Below are 7,864 nucleotides of genomic sequence, written 5' to 3' on the forward strand. Positions count from 1 at the left end.
GGAGTTCATGTGACGACACTCGCACCGGACGGAGTCTCACCTCATCCGGATCTACTCAGTTTCATCTTTCTCTTCTCATTAGTGGTTATCTTTTCGTACTCATCCTTATTTTGTAATGGACACTTGAAAAACTGGATGATGTTGTAATCGTTTTGATCTCACAGGTCTATTAGACCTTTTGCAGACGTTAATAAACATTTCATTTCATTTCATGGAGGTGACAAAGTGTGTTGAGGTATGGTAGCTTGTAGGGATGATATGTGGAATATTTCGTTTTTTATAACGCCTATGGAATTTGTCTTTAAAGTACAAATGTGTAAAAAGACCTCGGTGCTGATTGCTGAGAGCAGTAAGGTGCAACCTCATGAAAGGTGCAATGCACTACCTACCTAGCAAAGACGCATGAACTTCGAAGAGTGAGAATGGTATACACAGGACGCAGGGTAGCAATGTAGCAAGTATGAATGTCGTGTGGGAAAGAGGGGAGTTGACTTGGTCATGTGGGCATAGTCCCTCGTCACTAAAGGACACCCCCCCTCTCAGGTGGGATCTATGGCCAAAAGTAGACGTAGCGATGTGCGTGCGTTTTGGGCCGTCCGATCAACTTTGTGAACTAGGCGTGAACTCAACGGGCGTGAACTTAGTGTGAACTCGGATTCAACCCGACATGAACACGATGTAAACTCGATATGCACTATTCAAATCGGTGTGAACTAGGCAAGGTTTATGCACTACAGGAAATGTTGCGTGAACCTGATGTGAACTCGGTCTGAACTTAGTGTGAACTAGATCGTGTGAACTCAATTTATAAACTATTTTTGCCGACCCATATCAACATGCGCACAATAGTTCAAATGGTTAGGTTGATTATCTGTGGAGAGAGAGTGAATGGGTACGAATCCCGAGTTCCCCACCCATGAGTGGCTTTTTTTCCCCATAAGAAAACCAACGGCCATGATCGATCGAAGATTGTGAGCCGTTGATACCACCTGAGTGCCGAGGGGGCGCAGTCTAGCTGGGATGACCAGTCGTCGCGTTGCCGGCCATAGTGCTCCCCGTATAAAGGCAAGATCGACCTCCACTTCCAGCAGTGTATGTGCCCCCCCCCCCTCTTTTGTATACACACACACAGAGACCCACATACATACGGCCACTCTTATGGTGCGCACATGCACCGTGCACCTCTGCGTTCGGCCAAAAAGCAGCTACCATATCAACTGGCCCCGCCACGCCCCTGTCTTCAAGGCACCGGATCACCAACGGTCTCACTGTAATGGAGCCCCTCCCTTCAGCACGTTCAGCAAAGGTTCACGACGTTCGCATGGCGGGAAGGCAGTTCAGAGAGCAGCAGACCTGCAAAAGCTGCCGTGCCTTGGCGTGGACCAGCCGGATTCGTTCCCGCTTCTGCAGTGCTGATAATGGGCTCTGAACTCTGCAGCCGATCGTTTGCATGTGCGCAAGCTCGCATTCAGTCGTCACCCATTCAATGGTGAACGGTCGCCTACATGAACGGAGCATGTGCGCTCTACATCTCTCTTGCCTTCTTCCCTTGCTCTCACAACAGGATCTGAAGTCTGAGAGAGTGCTCAAGAGCTTACACCCACATACACCTAGGTTAAGAGTGCTCAGCTTTTCATACCCACCGTAGAGATGGCCAATGGAGATGCATCCCAGAAGAAATTAGCAGACCTCCACCGTCCCCCCACCCTTCCCCTCCCTGTCCACGAGAAAAATCTCCTCTTCACTGATGGCCCTATCACCAAACCCCACTATGAGGAGGTCCGCCGCATGATTCGCCAGTTCTGGGAGAGCGAGAAGGTCACATTCTCAATAACATTCTCAAAGTCACCACGGGCTTCGGCGCTACCTCACATTGCAGCACAAATCAGGCTGTTGATCTTCAAAAGGAGCTCATCCGCTTCCTCAATGCGGGTGTTATTGGGCGTGGAGCTGATGGATGCTCCCTTCCTATCGAATATGCCAAAGCAGCCATGCTTGTCCTCACCAACACCCTCATGCAGGGCTACTCAGGCATTCGATGGGACATCCTCGATGCCATGTGCAAACTTATATGTGCAAATGTTATCCCCAAATTGCCTCTTCGTGGCACCATCACGGCCTCAGGTGATCTCGTACCCCTGTCCTACATTGCTGGTCTTATCACCGCCCGATCCAACTCTCGGGCAGTCACATCTGAAGGAAAGGAGGTTTCTGCTGAAGAAGCACTCAAGATTGCAGGAGTCGATGCTCCCTTTGAGCTCCAGCCCAAAGAAGGTCTGGCCCTTGTTAATGGTACCTCAGTCGGATCCGTGGTTGCTGCTAATGTCTGCTTTGATGCAAACATCCTTGTTCTTCTCTCAGAAGTGCTTTCTGTGTTCTTCTGTGAGGTGATGCAGGGCAAGCCTGAGTTCATAGATCCTCTCACCCATCAGCCCATCGTGGCCAGTTGAGGCAGCAGCGGTGATGGAGTTCTTACTAGAGGGCAGCTCCTACATGAAGGCAGCAGCAAAGCTACATGAGACAGACCCCCTATCAAAGCCCAAGCAGGACCGGTATGCTCTACGGACATCTCCTCAATGGTTGGGACCTCAGATAGAGGTAATCAGGACCGCTACACATACGATAGAGAGGGAAATCAATTCTGTGAATGATAACCCGCCTATCGATGTGTCGTGTGACATGGCTTTGCATGGGGGCAACTTCCAAGGAACCCTAATTGGGGTTTCTATGGATAATATGAGGATTGCGCTGGCGGCCATTGGCAAGCTTATGTTTGCACAATTCTCTGAGCTGGTATGTGACTATTAAAATTCAGGATTGCCATCAAATCTCAGTGGGGGCCCAAATCCCAGCCTGGATTATGGTTTCAAGGGAGCAGAGATAGCTATGGCAGCTTATTGTTCGGAACTTGAGTACTTGGCCAACCCAATTACGACACACGTCCAAAGTGCAGAGCAGCATAACCAAGATGTGAACTCTTTGGGGCTGATTGCGGCACGGAAGACTGCAGAAGCTGTGGAGATTTTGAAGCTCATGTCATCAACATACATGGTGGCTCTGTGTCAGGCCTTATACTTGCGGCATTTGGAGGAGAATATGCAGGCCGTAGTGAAGAAAATAGTGGAGAAGGCGACAAAGGCCACACTCTACACAGAAGATGGCTCTCTATTGCCAACACAGTTTTCAGAGAAGGATCTCTTGCAGGTTGTTCTCCTACATAGACAATGGGCGTTGATGCTTCAATTGAGGGAGGTGTTAGTCGAGCAGGCATTGAAGACGCCGCAGGAAGAGGAGGATGGCAATGGAGTAACGCCGCTCTTTAAAGCCATACCCAAGTTTGAAGTAGAGGTAAAGAAATTGTTGGACGAGGAGGTGGCCAAGGCAAGGGATAGGTACGATGGGGGTGATTATGCGGTCCCGAACAGGATCAAGAACTGCAGGACATATCCTATGTACAAATTTGTGAGGACAGAGCAGGGGACAAGCTTGCTGAAAGGTACCTCAACGGGGAGCCTAGGAGAGGATATTGAGAAGGTGTTTACAGCTATCCTAGATGGGAAGCTTCTGCTGCCGTTGTTGAAATGTTTGGAAGGGTGGCGCGGCTCGGCGGGACCGTTCACACCACGCACCGTGCCAACCTCCCCTGTTGCTTACAACCCATCATACTGGGCCTGGTTCGACAATTTGCGCTCCCCCTAGGCCACGGCGGGCAAAGGGTATTGGTCCCTTACCGTCTGAGGTATACATCACTGCATGTAGATGTAAAGGGAGAGAGTGGCATAGGGCTATGTATCTAGACATCAGTCAATGGGAGAGGGTTTCATTATACTCAATTCAAGGGGACAATAAGATGGCCTCTTGTTTGTTAGCTAGTTATCAGCAGACTGTTGCTGGCTCATGCATCTATTTGAAGATTTCGGTGACCCATGTGTATGAAAGCAAGTGGACAGCACGGGATAGAGTGGAAGTTGGATTTATATAGGTATGTCTCCCCACATTGTTTTTTGGCCCTTCAAAGCAGAATCTAAGCTAGATTCCCTTTGCTAAGTTTGGCAGAGGAAAGGGGGGTCTAGTCCAGTGGTGTGTGTGGCAGCGCATCCTCTCTCTCTCTCTCTCTCTCTCTCTCTTCACCGTGGGATCTGTGCCCTTCTCCCTCGCTGTCTCATTTCTGTCTCAGAATGTCCGCGCGTTTAGGGGATCTGTGTGCGTCTCATCTTTTTGCCGCTCTCTCCCCGTGTTGTCTCAGTGAGCTGCGCACTCATCTTCTTGCCCCTGCCGCTTTCTCCACGCTAGGGTTGCAGGTCCATCCGGGTTGAGCGCCTTCCTATAACACGGAGAAATGCCCCACCAGTAGAATGCGCGCTAAATACCGCCATTCTCATACGCGCTGCTGCAACCGGGTATTGGCTGTGGATACCCCTGACGTGGCCGCTGGACTTGATTCAAATTCAAAGCGAAAAAATGGCCCGCCACAGTGTATTGGCGTTCAATTTCATCATTTTATATTGCCCGCGCAGGCCTGCAATTTCCAGCTCCACAATTATAAGGATTACTTTTATGCACATCTTGCTGCAAGTCGACCCTTCAGCGCAGTACTCAGCACCATCTTCCATGCATCCTTGACTGAGAGCCATAGGCCTCGTGTACCCTGCATCCCATACATCCTCTATGTCTTCTGATTCAATTGCACTCGCATATAGCTCCAGCTGAGCATCAGAAGCTTCGTCACACGATAACTTGCCCCACACACAGAGAGAGAGAGAGAGAGAGAGAGAGAGAGAGAGAGAACACAACGCCACCCCTAACTACATCACTTGCATCTTCTCAACCTCTACCTTCAAGCTCCGGTTGATTTTTTCTCTTCACCAATTGCAGCATTCTTTTATCTGTGGATCTCTGCAACTTCCATGCATTGAACATTGTAGGTCGCCACTCCATTTCTTTTCACAGGCAAGGGTGCATATTTTGCCACCCCGCAATGTACGAAGTGGAGAGTGCGCTCGCACTCGGCTTGGCACTAGTGGTAATAAACTTAGCATTGCAGCATTGGCTATCTATGTAGTATTCCATCTTCTTTTCCTTGCGGTCTAGCCATGAAGCAATCGATGAAATGGAGGAGAATGTGTCAGTTGTGGCAATTTATGCCATTAGCTGCATCACAGCTTGTGGTCATGGCACGCGACGCCGAAAGAACGCAGCAGTAGGAATATGGTATGTGAAACCATGCAATATCCACTTTTGGCGCACATTCTTCCAATTCACAGAGGGAGATGACCTGAGGTTTGAGGAGAACCTAAGAATTCCTCGAGCTTGCTTTGAACATGAATGTGCTCTAGTGTCAGAGGAGTTGCAGCAACGACCAATCCCACAACAAATAGAAGAAGCTATTCCAACACGTTCACTGTCCGTGCGAAAGAAGGTGGCAATTTCACTACATTTGTTAGGTGTCGGCGGTCCATTGCACAACATGGCAAACCTTTATGGTGTTGGGCAATCCACAGTGTGTCGAGTGCTACACCAATTTGTGTATGCACTATTGAAACACAAACATTCAATCATGTGTTGGCCTAGGACTCCACAAGGTTGGCAGGCTCTAAAGGACGCCTTTGAGGAGAAACAGGGAATTCCGAATTGTTGCGGCGCAATCGATGCTACGCACATCAACATGGAGTTGCCGATAGGTGACGCTCACACCCACTGGTATGACAGGGATCACCACTACCCGATGACACTACAGGATATTGTAGATAGCAACATGCGTTTCTTAGACGTCATGTGCGCAACGATATCCGAGTTCTCAGAAACTCCTCTATCTATACATTGGCATAATCCAATGCCATATTCAATGGCCCCGCTATCACCTTCGGTCGTCATCACCTAAGAGAGTTCATCATCGGCGATGGAGGATACCCCAACCTACCCTGGTTGGTGATTTCGTTTCCAGTCATAGAGAATGAAGCACAACAACAAACTTCCAATTACAAGCTCTCCAGCACACGTATCATCGTGGAGCGCACATTTGGCCGCCTCAAGCAAATGTGGGGCTACCTTCTACAATGCATTAGAAACCCAGATGTTGAGTTTCTACCAAAGTTAGGCATGTTGTATCTTGCACAACATATGGGTGGACTTGGGAGTACAGGGGACAATAGATGCAGATGATGAAGTGTTGTTGGATGACTCTACAATAGCACCTACCCCACAAGTGCTACGTGGATGCACTAGGGACATCCTATTCGAATACATGAGGATATCAGGGTTGCTATGAGGAAACTCGCAAGTTTCCTTGTATTGTAAACTTCATTATTGTGTTTATTGCAATGTTGGTCTATTTTTAATTTTAATTTACAACTTTTGTGCCCTTTTATTCTTTTGTAGTAGTATGTTGTGTTCCAGTGTACGATAGGTGTTCGAGCTCCTATTGTTTATGAGAGAGAGAGAGAGAGAGAGAGAGAGCGAGAAGAGAGAGAGAGAGAGATAGAGTAAACTTGCATTATTCTATGACGAACTTGTGAAGTAAGATTTCAAAAGTGCAAATGGAAACATTTTGCAAAGACTACTTGGTCTTTTTTTAAATTCTGGTTGCAACTTTGGTTGCCTTTTATTGTTTTGTAGTAGAGTGTTGTGTTCCACTTTACGAGTGTTATTCGAGCTCCTAGATTTTGAGAGAGAGCGAGAGAGAGAGAGAGTACGTGAATTATTTTAGGAGGAACTTTGCGAAGGAAGATATCAGGCAATACATGGAAAAATTTTGCATACACTGTAAATGAGACGTCTAAACTTGAACAATAAGATCCTATGTTTAATGTGGGCCTTTCATGGGATATTTTATCCATCTAATCCCTTCAACAAAATGCAATATAAAATGTGTACTAAACACATACTTAATTTGTACACTTACTGCATGGTGTAATTGCTACATGCAAATATTGCATAGAAAGCCAATAAAAGAAACAAGCATTTATCCTGCAGTGGATGAAATTGACATTCTCAGAATGCTAAATATAAAAATTTATCAAGTCTATTATGAAAATTGGCTGTCACAACTTATTGACATTTTGTGCCATACTCACAGAGTTTGAGTGAAAACACTCTAGGCCTATGTCAAAAATGTAGATGAGAGTAATGAAAGGTGCACAAGTTCCATATGAGGAAAAATAAAAACAACAAGGACATTAGATGACCTAGACAATAACCTACTCCACGTGAGGGTCTTGGGGTTTTCGAATAAACGCAATGCACTTTGCAATTTCGCCCAAAGAGGAGCAAATTGCATCTGTGCCCTCACGCATTGTTTGAAGACTAGCATGCTCGATTTCTAATGCTTAGCGGTCTCTAGCCTCCTCTCGTGCATCTCTTCGACGCTCAGCCTCCTCAAAACGCCTTGCACGACCAACCTCGGACTCCTCGTAGATAGTTTTCAATTTTTTGGTTGTTTCGATTAGATCTTTGATGGTCCCAGCATGCACTCAAGGATGACGTTTTTGTTTCACTCCCCCTGAGGAGGAGTCCTCACCAGAATCTTGGCCACCCATGTCGGTTGGTGTGTGGGCATCTTCGGTGTCATCCGCTACAAGGTAAAACTACGCATTTAGCGTACATACACACACACACACACACTCACACACATAGGTAGAGAGAGAGATAGAGAGAGAACGAGAGAGATAGAGATAGAGAGTCATAGATGGAAACCATGCTCACCTATTGGAGCAATGTCGTCAGGATGGGAGTCAACCAAATTGGCTCTAACATCCACGTTGCGATCGCCAGCAAACAATTGAACCATTTTGTTGTATAGATCACTAGGAAAATCATTGGTAGGCAAGCCTTTATTGCGTCTCTCTGCTAGAGACATTTTCCAGAA

The 7,864-nt window shown here is 47.1% G+C and overlaps 1 pseudogene; it reads left to right on the forward strand.

The window, feature by feature from the left end:
• The first annotated feature begins 245 nt into the window (after positions 1-245).
• On the forward strand, positions 246-6,345 carry LOC147453177 (phenylalanine ammonia-lyase pseudogene; annotated as a pseudogene).
• The last annotated feature ends 1,519 nt before the right edge of the window (positions 6,346-7,864 follow it).

This window comes from Adiantum capillus-veneris, chromosome 8 (genome assembly GCF_014529385.1).
Source record: "Adiantum capillus-veneris isolate H3 chromosome 8, ASM1452938v2, whole genome shotgun sequence".
NCBI classification, from domain to species: domain Eukaryota; kingdom Viridiplantae; phylum Streptophyta; class Polypodiopsida; order Polypodiales; family Pteridaceae; genus Adiantum; species Adiantum capillus-veneris.